The sequence below is a fragment of the Miscanthus floridulus genome, chromosome 8 (assembly GCF_019320115.1).
Source record: "Miscanthus floridulus cultivar M001 chromosome 8, ASM1932011v1, whole genome shotgun sequence".
NCBI lineage: Eukaryota > Viridiplantae > Streptophyta > Magnoliopsida > Poales > Poaceae > Miscanthus > Miscanthus floridulus.
In genome coordinates this window covers 63469155-63484623 of record NC_089587.1, presented here as the reverse complement: position 1 = coordinate 63484623, position 15469 = coordinate 63469155, and the positions used below count along the sequence as shown (strand labels likewise).

The 15469-nt window shown below is 44.8% G+C and overlaps 1 pseudogene; it reads left to right on the top strand.

Moving 5' to 3' along the window:
- The first annotated feature begins 8871 nt into the window (after positions 1-8871).
- Positions 8872-10611, top strand: LOC136469219 (indole-2-monooxygenase-like; annotated as a pseudogene).
- The last annotated feature ends 4858 nt before the right edge of the window (positions 10612-15469 follow it).

Genomic DNA, 15469 nt, shown 5'->3' with positions numbered 1-15469 from the left:
AGTGCACATTGTAAAACAAATGCCAAGTATGAAAGCCGGGTATATAGACCCTCAAGCTATAGCACAAACAAATTTTAATTACCCTAAATAGTGGAAACTAGATGACAAAGAGCTAATTGCTGGAAAGACCCTTCGGGAGAAAAAGGACATCCGTACAACTTCGAGTATACATTGCCCTGGTTTTTAAAATTCTCCAATAGCACTCTACTATATGGCTACCATACAACTTCGAGTAAGTTCAACTCTATACTTAAAGCTTTATTTTATATATTTTATTCGATGCAAAAGAGCATATCTAGTTCCATTATTAAATTCATGCAGCAACCACTAGATTTGTATAGGCGTCGATGTCGGGAGGAGCATGGCATGGGTCTTTGATTCAATAGATAGAGACCCGGTGACATACAAAGACTTCATATCGATTCTCAAGACGTATACATATCGACAATCCTCATTAGCTTATATGTTTCTATACATACTTGTAACATTCGCTTTTGGATACTAACAAGTTGTATTTGCTAAAATAATTCGAACAGGGCATTTAGGTTCTATGTCACTAAACATCACGGAAGGCATGATCCAGTAAAGAAGGAAAAGCTGGCTATAAAAACACTATGTGCGATAAGTGTAACTTACTTCTTCAGTACTCCATTACATGGCTGTCAAAAGCATTACTTAACATTTTCATATGCAAAACACACAGTGCCCCAAGCAGAAGGCTGGGAGTGTACATTGTGGATACTATGTATGTTCTATGATGAGTAACACCGGTGCCTACAGGAGACACCCCTTAAGGGTAAGTTTGAACATCTTCACCCGTAGTATAAAAACTTCGTACATGGTATGAAATACTAAATCGAAACTTGTTCTCTTGTAGTGGAAAGAAGAGAAAGAAATGAAAAGAGACCCATACAAGGATGACCAACTCTTAGAGCTCGTCGGCGACCTTTGCAACTTCATGTTGGACCAGATTGTACACGTCAAAGGCACCTACCATGACCGAGAGTCTGACTTAGGTAGAAATCCTCAATATTAACACCTTCGTTAAACTGAAAGGCTAGCTCTAGGCCATTTATAACAATGTGTATGGAATTTGACATTGGTTTTACCTTGTGAATTATGTCTATTTAATGATAGATTGTATATATTCTTGTGAGGCTACGTTTTGCGAATCGCGGGTCGTAGTTAAGTTTCACGCGTTCCATGCCGCGACCGATTCCTGGTCGCGCATTGGTCGCGGGGAGTTTGGTGGGATTATCTCGCTTTCATCGCTCACTCGCAACGCGAACGCAAGAATACGTGGAAACAAACAGGGCCATATGTATGTTCTGGTCGAATTTAAATTGTAAATTTGAAGAAAAAAAATTGTAGAAAAAGAAACTGTAGGGGCGGTTTTAAACTGAACCGCCCTGCCGCCCCTACAAATCGATTTGTAGGGACGGCTAATAACACCCGCCGCCTCTACAAATCGATTTGTAGGGACGGTCTAGGAACCGCGCCTATAAATACATGATTTGTAGAGACGGTTTGGTAGGGGCGACGGTCCAAACCGCCCCTACAAATGGTCTTGAGCGCCCCTACAAACCCTGTGTGACGTAGTGTCGAGCCGCCGTGGCTCGGCACGGACCCCATCATGTCGCCGTCGTCGTCGTGGTCGTGGGGCGCAGTGCCCCTTCCACGGCCGGCCATGGCAAGGTCATCAGGGTTACCTCGCCGGTTGGTGAGTTGCGACTCACGAGGGACACTATGTGAAAAACGGTTTCTAGCAACGCCTTGCTTTTTTTGTAGGGACGGCTCTATATTGAGCCGCCCCTACAAATGGTTGCCAAATGAGCCGCCCTTACAAATGGATTTATAGGGGCGGCCAGTGTTATCAGCCGCCCCTACAAATGACCCGATTTGTAGGGGCGGCTCTATATCCAACCGACCCTACAAATCGGATTTGTAGGGGCGGCTCAATATAGAGCCGCCCCTACAAATAGACGCCGAGTATTAAAAATTAAGCACTAAAATTCAAATTTTGTAAACGACCTCAGATGGAGAAACATTCATAATGAAAGTTGTAGATCTCGAAAAGTTATAAAACTTTGTAGTTGACAACTTTTTTAGTTGAGATCATTTACTACTTGAAAATACTGTTTGAAATTAAAATTTGAAATTATTGAAGAACTCTTATTTCTCTTTTTAATCTCCGGCTAAAACTTATAACTAGTCTTTCTCCCTCGTACTAACTTCAAATTTGATGATTTTTTTTCTAAAAATTTCTAAAATCATGCCCTATCAATTTATTGTGTTCTTACCACTATTATTTTATCCATCTTTTCATGTGACTGTGTTTTATCTATTTGAATTTTGAATTTCAAAAAATGACAACTTCAAACGTTATTTTGGAACACTAATTGATTTCAGATGAAAAAATCATGAACATAGAAGTTGCAGAACTTATCAAGATCTACAAGTTTTATTTTGGTCATTTCTTCATCCGATAAAGTGGTAATAACATTGTTCACAAAATTTACATATCTCTCTTGTAGTTTCATAAATAATAAGAGGGATATGTAACATTTGTGAACAATGTTACTACCACTATGTCGGATGAATAAATAATCAAAATAGAAGTTGTAGATCTCGGAAAGTTATGAAACTCTGTAGTTGACAACTTTTTAATTTGAAATCATCTTGTCAAGGAAAATTACGTTCGAATTTCTAAAATTTGAAATTCAAATTTTGTAAACGACCTCGGATAGAGAAACAACCAAAATAAAACTTGTAGATCTCGAAAAGTTATGAAACTTTGTAGTTGACAACTTTTTGATTTGAAATCATCTTGTCAAGGAAAACTACGTTTGAATTTCTAAAAATTTAAAATTTGAATTTTTTTTAAATGACCTCGGATGGACAAACAGTTAAAATGAAAGTTGTAGATCTTGAAAAGTTATGGAACTTTGTAGTTGATAACTTTCTCATTTGAAATCATCTTGTCATGGAAAACTACGTTCGAATTTCTCAAATTTAAAATTCAAATTTTATAAGTGACCTCGGATGGAGAAACTATCAAAATAAAAGTTGTAGATCTTGAAAAGTTATAAAACTTCGTAGTTGACAACTTTTTCATTTGAATTAGTTTAGGGGCTAAAACAATCAATTTATGTTTCGTTTTGTATAATATGTGGGGAACCAAAATGGATTGTAAGTGAACGTGAGGTGTAGTGGTAGAGGAGATGGCGCGCGAGGGAGAGGTCGCGGGTTCGAATGCCCGCCAATGCTACAGTCATAGAGTGGGGTGTGTGGCTGCTGATGAGGTCCTCCTCGGATTAAAAAAAATTGCTATTTTTTTTTTTTTGCTCTTTTTTGTGATTTCTGGAAATTAATTTGTAGGGGCGGCTCAATATTCAGCCGCCCCTACAAATCAATTTATAGAAACAGTCTGGAAACCGCTCCTACAAATATATGATTTGTAGAGACCATTGCATAGAGACGGCCGGCAAAACCACCACTGCAAACGGTCTTCACCCGCCCCTGTAAATAGTGGGAGAAGAACTCAAAGGAGAATCCGAACGGAGCGGAGTCCAGGTAACGCGCCGAAGGGAGCGTAGTCCGGATAAGGGCGGGTCAGGAGCGGGATCGAGTTTGTACAGGCCCGTAACTGTTCACAACGTGACCGATTACAGATTGGATCAACCAAATGTGAAGCAACGGTATCCATTCACATCGTGAACCATTGACGGGCTAAAATGGCCCAACCAAGCAGCACCTTATTAGTCATATGTACCCGTACGTGCTTTGAATGTACCAAATATTGTGACCCTTCCGTACTAAAATAAGTGTACATCCCTTATTTTACGGAGTTAACTAATAATCTTAAGTTTAATCAAATATATATATAATATTAATATTTATTATATCAAATAAGTATTTTTATATTAACCGTGCCATATGTTTTCATAGTAAATTGATTTATAGATAGAAATGTTGTTGATAATTTTAATAAATCTACCCAAACTTAAAATTAGTTGACTTCTAAATTATTTTAGGGCCGAGGAGGGACGACTATATATTTCACAAGTCAGACATGGTGACACATCCAACACACATAGATGAGAAAAAGACAAAAATAATGTAGCCACTCTTATTTTGTTTTGTTAGGATCATCGTTAGCAACAACTAGCATATAAGACAAATAGCTAGTTAGGGACGTACTTCCTCCAGTTCATTTTATAAGGTATAGCTTAACAATGGACTAAAATTAAATAGTTGAAGTGACTAACTCAAACCAATAAACGTTAGTTTAACAGGTTATCTAGACTACGCTAAAATTTTTGCGAGAGTCGAATGTAGATAACGAGTTAGGAATTATCAGGGGTACATAGCTCACAGCTGAATATGAATCTGAGTGGACTGAATCTTGCAGATGTGGATGTCTTGCATGTTGAGGTTGGAAGCTAGTGGTATGAAATAACTATTAATGGAAGATGATGTGGATGACTTGTATGTTGAGATAGAACTTGAGATGACGTGGACAGCTTACAGTACATTAAGAGGGTTGGATGTCTTACATGTTGAGGTTGGAAGCTAGTGGTATGAAATAACTATTAATAGAAGATGATGTGGATGACTTGCATGTTGGGATAGAACTTGAGATGACATGGATAGCTTACAATACATTAAGAGGGTTGGATGTCTTGCATGTTGAGGTTGGAAGCTAGTGGTATGAAATAACTATTAATGGAAGATGATGTGGATGACTGTAACACCCCGGGTGTTTAAATACTAAAAACAGGGCATGTCATCATATGCATTGCAAGGCATTTGGTCATATTGCAAACTTTGATATGCATTCACTAAAACAAGTTTACATTTATGTTATGAGTGTTGCCTTGTATGGTTTGAATTGAGTTCAAAGTTTGGTTTGAATTTGAAGTGTCGAAAACCCTGATTTCCAGCGATTAGTTTTGACCCAAAAAAACCCATTTCAAAAACAAAGTACATTTTGGGGTTGAGCCTTAAAGCAAAATTGTAGATTTTGTTGAGTTGTACAAAGTTTATTTTTGGAGTTTTCAAAGTTGTTTAGAAAAATTTGAAGTAATTTGAAAAGGCGAAATGTACTTAAAGTGTCCCCTTTTGAATTCAAATTTGCATTTCAAAATGTAGGCCGAATTAGGGGGTGGTTATAAAAGCAAAGTTGTAGAACTTTTGATTTTTAACAACTTTTATTTTTGAAGATTTTTTAGTTGTTACACAAATTTGGGAGTAATTTGGAAATTAAACGGATGGCAATTCTGTAAATACGTTGAACAGTGCTCGCCGCTCTTGCTACATTGCCGGCGACCTTCGGTTCGGTTCCAGGCGCGGTCGTGGCCGTCTTCGGCGTCGCGCTGGCACGGTGAAGGCCGTGGCGTGGCTTCCTTGTGCTTCTGAGCCGCGTTATAAAGACCGAGACGCCGTCGTCGTCGTTTTTCTTCCTCCTCTGTTTTCTCCCGCCGCCACCGCCATACTCCGTTGAGCTTTTGCCGCCGCCGTAGCATCTCCACCGTCTCGGCAAAATGCTACACAGTTTCACCTAATCCTTGCGCACCCAGCCAACCGGTCGTGGTCGTCTGACTTCGCCAAATCTCACCGTTCTTCGCCTTTCTTCCTCACGGTCGGCAACCTCACCAGAGATCCCGTTTCACCGCGGCCAGCGCCCTCCGGTGAGCCGTTGTCCTTGATCAATGTACCTACGGCTTCGTCTTGATGCTGTGGTGCTTAATCCATTGTTGCTTGGTTGTTTTGCCCACTGCAGTCGCTGGAACACCGTCACCGACGATCTTTGCTCCGTCGTGATCACCGTGGACGTCGTCACGCGTCACCGTTGCTTCTCCGGTCTCGCTCTTTGCTCCAGCGTGTTCGTGGTGAGCTGCTGAACCTCTCCGTGCCTTTTGTTTACACTCTACCGGTCTCCTATCGCCGGCGTAGCGCTGCCGTGCTGTCGCATCCGCCATGGCCGGCGTCAGCCTTGTTTCGTGCCGTAATTAGTCTTCGTAGTGCCACAAATCGATGCGCCTAGTCATGGTGAGTGTTTTGGTACTTTGGCCGTCGCCGTTGGTCTCACCGTCGGCGAGTTAGCGTCGGTCAGCGCCGTCGCCGTCGTGGTCAAAGCTGGAGGTTGAAGATGACAAGTGGGGTCCGTTGTCAGCGACTGTGTAGTTCAAAATGAATTTTCTGTTTTTCATATTTGAATGAATAGTGATGAAATTTGTTATTTTTGTGTAGACTTATCTAGAGCTCCAAAAATTATGAAAATTTTTGTGTGACCTCTCTGTGATGAATACTATTTAGGAAAATATGAAATGTTAATTTTCAGCAATTTGTGAATGTGATGAAAATTGCTCAATTAATTAATAAATAGATTTCCATGATTTTTCTAGGCTTATTTAATTGTCCAAAAATTATGAGATTTGTTTTGCCACTTACTTATCATGTGATGAACATTTACAAAAATTTTGAGCTCAATTAGAATAAGTTGATTTATTTCATAATTTTGAATTAAATAATTAATTCATAAAAGCAAATAGTAACCTTTAATGATTTAGGTTTTGTTTGAAATTTTGGATTGAGTGATAACCTTGGGTCATTAGTGATAATGATACTTGACAATTGATGTATGTGTTACGAAAAAGATCTAGTTCGTTTGACTTACAACTGTACCGCGAAGGAAAGTTGTATTCGATTTGTTAATTTTACATCCATCATCAAGCATCATGTTTTGTACTCCGCATCATGTTAAACATGGCATTGTTACTACGTGTAGTGAACGAAGGTGAACACGTGGTAGTTAATCAAGTTGCAGAGGAGGTTAATCCGTCTGTTGAGGTCGGGTTGGATAATTGTGTTGCGACTCCGGAACCGGACGTTTCCGTCAACGAAGGCAAGCCCTGGATGCATTTAAACCTACCTTGTGTTTTACAAATTTATATCGCTTTTGCTTTTATATACTGCATTAAGTGATTAGGAGTCAAGTGGAAACCTAATTGGTGCATTACCAACCTTGTTTTTCCATATCTACCTTGTTACCAGTTTTAATTCGTATATGCCTAGTTTTGCTTAGCTATGCTTAGAACGATGAAAGTCGGGTGATTACCTGTCATCTGCAAGTTTCAAATGGAACTTTGGTTACTTATGTTATCATGTGATATGAACATGTGGAGTAAGAAATCTAGACCGGGCGGATTCGGTGTGTGTGAGCCACAAGACATGGAGGTCTTGTGAGCGGGTTCTCTCTGCCTGTGTCGATTAAGGCCCGTACCGTTGTTGAACCGCATGAGGTGAGACTTTGTAGTACTAACCACATACTCCGGTAAGCCTTAACTTGGCTATTCTATTACGAGAATGGCTACTCGCGCACTGGGAGTGGAGAGATGGCGGGAATAGCGTGTACCCACGTGGCAATGGGCTGGATTGGTGGAGTACTGTATTCTCGGGTGGCGCGGACCCGTTCTTGTTTTAGAGGACCTGAGGGTAGGTTGGTATATGTAGGTCGGGGACCTGCATATGTCGTTTGGTCTGGAATTCCTAGCTGGGTTATAATCGGTTCGAATCGTCGTTGCTCCTCGGTTATGGAGACTCACTTCTCTGTTCATCATCGTAGATTAATAACTGGAACTTGAGGTTGGTTTGAGAAAGTGTTGGATATGAAGTTTCATGATCTCAATGCGGGTCATGTCAGCTTTGTATATGATCTTTATGAAGTTTTAAATGTTGATATAAAGAATTTTGTTAAAGAGCTTTTACGCAAAAGAACCTTGATTATTGCTAAAGCCATACCTTGAACCCCTGAGCCTGCATTCCTGAGTTTATCAGTTTTATTTCGGTTAAGTCTTGTTGAGTACTTTTGTACTTAGGGTTCGTTGACCCTTGTTGCAGGTGAGGCTCATGAGCAGATCTGTTTTGGATCGTGCTGCATGACGGTTGTTCAGTGCGATGACGATAACTAAATGTGTGGCCCTTGGGCAGGGCAGTTTTATTGTATGTTTTGTATTATATTATAATGCCACTCCACTATTTCATTTTGTAATATTAACCGAACTTAGTTGTATGGTTTGAAACAAATGGTTTGTAAACTATGTTATTGTAAGTCTTCCGCTAGTTTTTACTCTTGTGTATCTATTTGAATAAACTGTTGTAATACTGCAATGACTCTGTAATGTGATCCTGCTCGAAAATCGTGGATGATTCGGGGTTCCCCGAGGACACCCGACATTCTTCTTAAGTTACCAGGAACATATGCATAGCCGTCAGAGGTCGTTGGACAGTGACAGGTGCATGTGGGTCCTATAATTTAGGAGATTCTGCCACAATGACTTGCATGTTGAGATAGAGTTTGAGATGACGTGGATAGCTTACAGTACATTAAGAGGGTTGGAAGTTAGTAACATGACATGACTATTAGTGAAAGATGATGTTGACATCTTACATGTTGAGATAAAACATGAAGTGGCGATTAGCTTTATAAGAGATATATGGGAAATTAGTTTCTACGTTTGCACTTGACACCCAAGGATAAGGACAAAACTAATCCAGTCATCTTTACGTGTAAAAAAAAGATGTGAGATGTGAGAGACTGGATGACTCACACATGTATAAGAGAGATAAAGAGGTACAACATGCAAATAGTGTGAGGTTTTGGACATTTTAGCGTTCATTTGGCCATCCAACTTTCCACGCACAACGATGATCCATAAGCCACATATATATACCGTACTTTCCAGAATGTCTAGCCAAAACGTAGGTTCTAGTTCTATATAAAGCGCTAGACACCTTTCATAGCACAGCAGGAAGGCAGAAGCACACACAGCACCTGCCTGAACCTCGCTTGGCTAGCTAGTAGCGACCATGAGTCACCTGCAGGAGGTGGCATACCAACTCACCTCTTCACCGTTAGTTCTGGCACAATGTCTCCTATTGCTCCTCGTTCCTCTCCTGCTCCTGCTGCACTACTACGCCTCCCGACGGTCAGGGTCGATCAAACCGCCGTCATGGCAGCAGCTGCAGCGACGACAAGCAGCAGCTTCCGCCTTCGCCTCCGGGGCTGCCCATCATCGGCCACCTTCACCTCATCGGCGACCTCCCGCACGTCCCCCTCCGTGACCTCTCCGCCAAGCATGGCCGCGACGGCCTCATGCTCCTCCACCTCGGCGCCTCCACCACTCTCATCGTGTCATCCCCGCAGGCTGCGGCGACGATCATGCGCACGCACGACCATGTGTTCGCATCGCGTCTCGTGTCCACGGTCAGCGACGACCTCATGTACGGGTCCTCCGACATCGCCTTCTCCCCCTACGGCGAGCACTGGCGGCAGGCCAGAAAGCTGGTCACCACGCACCTCCTCACCGTCAAGAAAGTGCACTCGTACCGTAGTGCCCGCAAAGAAGAGGTGCACCTTGTGCTGGCCTACGTACAGGAGGCGGCGGCGGCGGGCACAGCCGTGGACATGGGCATGATGATGAACATGTTCGCCAATGATATCGTGAGCCGCGCCGTGACAGGCAAGTTCCTCCGGGCAGAAGGCCGGAGCAAAGTCTTCCGAGAGCTGGTGGAGGCCAACTCTGCTCTGGTTGGAGGGTTCAACCTGGAATACTACTTCCCCGGGCTGGCGAGGTCGTTAGGTTTCCTTAGCAGAAGGTTTCTGCGCAACAGGGCCCACGAGACGCACAAGAGATGGGACGAGCTGCTTGAAACCATACTGAGCGACCACGAGAGAAGAGACTCTATGATGCATCACCATGACGGAGGTGACCTCACCGATGTGTTGCTCTCCGTTCAGAAAGAATATGGTATGACCAGAGATCATGTTAAGGCCATATTGGTGGTGAGTACCGTAGTACCCAACAGACAGAATCGATCCTCTCATTTATATACGTCCTGAACTACATATTTGATGATAACTAGGACATGTTCGGCGCGGGCACAGACACGTCATCCTTGGTCCTGGAGCTCGCCATGGCCGAGCTGATGCGCAACCCACATCAGATGGCTAAGCTACAAGGTGAAGTCAGAAAGCACACACCAGAGGGACAAGAAACGGTGGAGGAGGAGAACCTACCTAACATGCCCTACCTGAGAGCCGTCGTGAAGGAGACATTGAGGTTGCACCCGCCTGCCCCGCTCCTCGTGCCTCGCCTCTCCATGGCGGACTGCGTCGTCGATGGCGGCTACTATGTCCCCTCCGGCACCAGGGTCATCGTCAACGCATGGGCTCTCGGCAGAGACCCGGAGTCATGGGAGAAGCCGGAGGAGTTCATGCCCGAAAGGTTCATGGACGGTGGCAGCGCTGCGGCCATCGATTTCAGAGGGAACCACTTCCAGTTCCTGCCGTTCGGAGCTGGACGAAGGATCTGTGCTGGCATCAACTTTGGGATGGCTACTGTTGAGATCATGCTAGCAAACCTCATGTACTGCTTTGACTGCCAGCTGCCCATCCGCATGGAGAAGGGTGTTGACATGACAGAGGTGTTTGGAGTGACGGTGCATCTAAAGGAGAAGCTCATGCTTGTTCCCGTTCCCAAACTTCGTGCTACTTCTGGTCACTCCATGCAAGCTGCTGAGGAAACGTCTATGACCATGCTGAAGTGAACTACAATCTACACAGATTGGACCGGATGTACTATGGTAATAAATAGTGTACTAATAACTCAATCCGGAATCTGGTAAAAATAAATGAAATGGTATTTTAATTTGAAGGGGAAAAAATATCTCTGTTGTCGTCGAGATTTCCTCACATATGAAGTGCTTTCGTTGTAGAGACTTAACTAGCCGGGACCTAAAGATGGCCAAATGGGTGACACGACAGTAGCACTATTTGGCACTAAGGAGCTGTTTGGTTCGCGCTTTTCAGCCCCGCATCGATTAACAGCGTGATCGAAGAGACAACCTTGTTTCGCGTTTGGATGGCCCGGTCCGTAATAGATGATACCGTGAACGGATCCGACCTATACACGACCACTCCCCCTCCCCCTCCTTGATCTGCTCCCCCACCCCCCCAACACCCCGCACGCTCCTGGCTTGTAACACATGGCTTTATTGATCACAGTTCTGAAGCCAACCAAATGGCGCTTTCAGTTCCCCTGTAACAATTTGCGGCTGCAACTGCTCCCATTACCATTGCCGTACACAGCACTGAACCAAACAGCTAGCACGGCTTGCTTAATTTGTCAGACTGTGTTCAACAACCGCGACACAAAATACAAGACTCATTCATCATTTGGGTAGCGCTACAGGCAAAGGGTTCAATACCTATTTTTGATCTTCTCCAACAACAAGACCCAAAAGACAACTCTTTCTGTAAATAGGTCTCCAGGAGAGATGGTGCTCAGATTTTAGTTATGCATCTCCTGACGTCCAAAATGGGTCTTCTATATTGTAGGCTATAGGTATTATGTTAGAAACCATTTTGGACTTTTAGACAGCCTCACATGAAGCTATTGCCCCGATCAGCTATGTGGCTTGGTCTTGAGGAACAATTTCTTGGCAACAAGGAGGCCCGGTCTGCCAACACTGTACAGCCCATCAACCGTCACCTTTCAAGTCTATTCTGGCCCTGCTCGCGCGTGGCCCAACGCCAGGTCTTCTTGGCCCTCGACCTCAAGCGTCCGCTGCAGCCGAGCGTTCTCTGCCATTGCTTTTGGTTGGGATCAGCAGCAGCCTGCAGCTCGCGAACTCATTGAACACGATGACGCTCATGGCTCCCTCCCTCCAACAGTGGCTATGTGGTACACATGATTTGGGAGGGTGGTGATCTCTCTATATCACCTCACACGTCTCCTCCTGACATAATTGTTGGAAACGCTTCTCTTCTCTTCTTCGGGTCTTTTCAGTTGGCGCTACATCTTTGCCTACTACGTACTCATGCTCCTTTCTTTACACCTTCGCGATGCTCTTATCTCCCCTCAAATTATTTGGTAGCACTTCTGTGCTCTTCCATGTAATCAGAGTGACCTGGTTAATTACATTATTGCGATATTTGGACATCTCCTATTTCCAGTGTCTCGGGTTAATTACAAGTATTATCTTGTTATTTGAGTAGACCACTCTCACTTTTTAGGGACATATCCTCTCCGTTTGAAGCCTGACACATCTCGCTCGGCATGGCCCAGTGGTCACGGTCCGGCATGGCCTGTCAGGTGCAGCAGGCCGTGTCGTTCCAGCCCACGGACGGCACCAACGGCCCAAGCATGGCCCTAAAGGCCTCATGCCGTGTCGTGCCGGTCCGACGGCCTGACTGGCCCAATGTGCCAGAGCCGGCCCAGGCACGAGCTGCTACGCCGCCGTCGCCGCGGGGGCAGCTGCTGCGCCGCCACGGGCGGGAGCCACTGCTGAACCGTCGTCGTGCCCTAGGAGCTGCTGCGCCGCCGCTAGGCGCTGGCTGTCGAGCGCAGGTGAGAGTGAGTGAGATAGAGAGAGACAGAGCTGGGATGGAAGGCGGAGAGGCGGCGTCTGGATGGGAGGCGGAGAGGCGATGTCATGATGGAGAAGGGCGTGCACATCCTCACGATGGGTATAAGGGTGACCGCGAATAAGAGCAGCGGAGCTAGGGCTGGATATCGAGCCAGCTCGACTCATTATGGCTCGGCTCGTTATAGCTCGACTCATTATGGCTTGGCTCGTTATGGTTCATTATACAAACGAGCCAGAAGTCTAGCTTGGCTCAGCTCGTTAGCGAGCTCGAGCTAGCTCGTTTGGCTCGTGAACCAAAGCACAAAAACATATTACATACAGATTATAACCACAAGTCAGTAGCAAAGACATCACATGCATATTTTAAATGAAATAAAACAAAATACATGTGAATTCTACAATGGAAAATATAAGTATGCTATAATCCATGTGTTAGGCGATAGGCAAAGTGATATATGGGCTGATTATGATGAGAATCAGCCTATGTACGGATCTTCAGATCCGTTTTCCCATTCGTGATCCCAAGAAAGAGGCGCGTAGATCAAAGTCGTATATAGATCCCGTCTCCCTTGTCCAATCCCAAGAACAAAACACAAGAACACACAGGAGATACAAGTATATGAGGGGAGCCATCTCTTCAGAGTCCTTTCATGTATACATCCAATCCCTTTATATATATAGATGCCTTCAGGGCATATATGGTAGCCATGATGGCATATATGGTAGGAGCCCATCAAGGCATATATGGTATAAGCCCATCAATCTTCTAATTGAGGAATTCTTAACAGATTAAAGTTGTTAGCTTGTTACTTATCTTGGCTTGTTTTGGCTCACGAGCGGCTCGAGAGCTTGCTCTAAATTGTTGGCTTGGCTTGCTAAAAAATTCAAACGAGTCGAGCCGAGCCAAGCCACTAATGAGCCGAGTCGAGCGAGCTACGAGTTTTTCGTCCAGCCCTAAGCGGAGTGGAGGAGTACGTGTGGCGACCGAAGTTGGGAAAGAATGTAAGGTTTACGGTTATATATGAGAGATAAGGGTGGCTTGCATGGGCCTTCGCTGGCCTATAACTTATTGGGCCAGGCCGGGCCTGCACGCCATGCCGAGGGTGTAGCCCAGGCACAGCCCTAGGGTCGGGTCAGCCCGGCCTAGGCCCGACGGACACCGGGCCGTGCCATGCTTAGGTCGGGCCGTGGGCAGGCCATCGGGCCTAGTGCCTTATGGCCAAGTATACATACATGTGATAGCATTGATATTATATTTTAGGTGTGCGGGTGCTGCACCACCTGCCCAACATCACAGTTATGTTGATACAGTGAAACTGAAAAATGAAACCAAGGCATCTAATAATCAGACTACGGATGATTGCGATGATGCATGCGTGAACAACGTCTAAAATTCAGAGGACATATATACATATACATAAATATATATGTCGTTATCATGTGGAACTGAAATGTCCTGATATAGCTAGAGGGACGGTGAATAGCCTATTTAAAAATCTACAAACCAACTAGAGCAATTTAACTAGTATGACAAATAGCGAAAAGTAAACTTGCTCTAACTCTACAAGGGTTGCAAGCCACATATCCAACAATTCTAGTTACTATGATCACTAGACACACAATTTACTAAGTCACTACTCACTAAGAGCTCTCACACTTGTTACACTAAAGAGCTCCACTAAATGAACTTAAGCTACAAAGCAAGCTCTTAATTCTAGCTACACTAAAGAGCTTACTACAACTAATTTACAGGTATATAAATGAGTAAGTAAGGTAATTATACCGCCGCGTAGAGGAGTGAACCAATCACAAGATGGATACTAACTTAATCACCGGAAGAATACCAAAGGGCAAGAGACAACCAATTTTCTCCTAAGGTTCACGTACATGTCAACATGCTACGTCCCCATTGTGTCGACCAACACTTGTGGTTCAGCGGCTAAGAGGTGTTGCACGAACCTTGTCCACATAATTGGACACCGCAAAAACCTACCCACAAGTGAGGTAACTCAATGATACGAGCAATTCATTAGGATTACCTTTCGGCACTCCGTCGGGGAAGGCACAAGTCCTCTCACAATCACCGGAGATGGCCACGAACAATCACCAACTCGTGCCAATCCTCCTCCATTACACCAAACCATCTAGGTGGTGGCAACCACCAAGAGCAACAAGCGAATCCTGCAGCAAAACACGAACACCAAGTGCCTCTAGATGCAATCACTCAAGCAATGCACTTGGATTCTCTCCCAATCTCACAAAGATGATGAATCAATGATGGAGATGAGTAGGAGAGCTTTGACTAAGCGCACAAGGTTGCTATGTCAATGCAAATAGCCAAGAGAGTGAGCTTGAGCCGGCCATGGGGCCTAAATAGAGAGCCCCCACGAATAGAGTCGTTGGCTCTCTGTTCACTGAAAAGTCGGGGCGACCGGACTCGCCGGTCAGATCGACCGACCGTAGGACCCCAGCGTCCGGTCACGCGATGCACGCTACGTGTCCCCTACTTCAAACATTGATTGCCCGATCTCAACGGTCATCAGTACATTTAAGTTGTGACCGGACGCGTTGCTTAAAGTGACCGGACGTAGGACCCCAATGTCCAGTCATTTCCAGTAAGGTTCCATTCGCGACTGGACGCGTCCGGTCATGCCCGACCGGACTCACCCAACGTCCGGCCACTCACCGACTTCTCTGTGCGCCAATACATTAGCAGGATCGGATGCTGAACAGTGTTCAGCCAGAGTCCAGTCGCTAGCGTCCGGTCAAGAGACCGAGGGAGGCCTTCACTGCGCGCCACTGACCGGACGCAGGACCCCAGCATCCGGTCACTGCATGACCAGGGTCCGGTGCACTCAGTAAAACCCTGTCTTTTTTGTACAGGGCACCGGTGGCACCGTCGGACTGTCCGCACTCTACGGGTGGACACTCCACCGGTGAAGTTTCGAACCCTTGCTCCCAAGTGCTAAACACAATGTGTATCACCTTTGTGTATGTGTGTAAGCATATTTTCACACAAAAAAATCAAGGGTGTTAG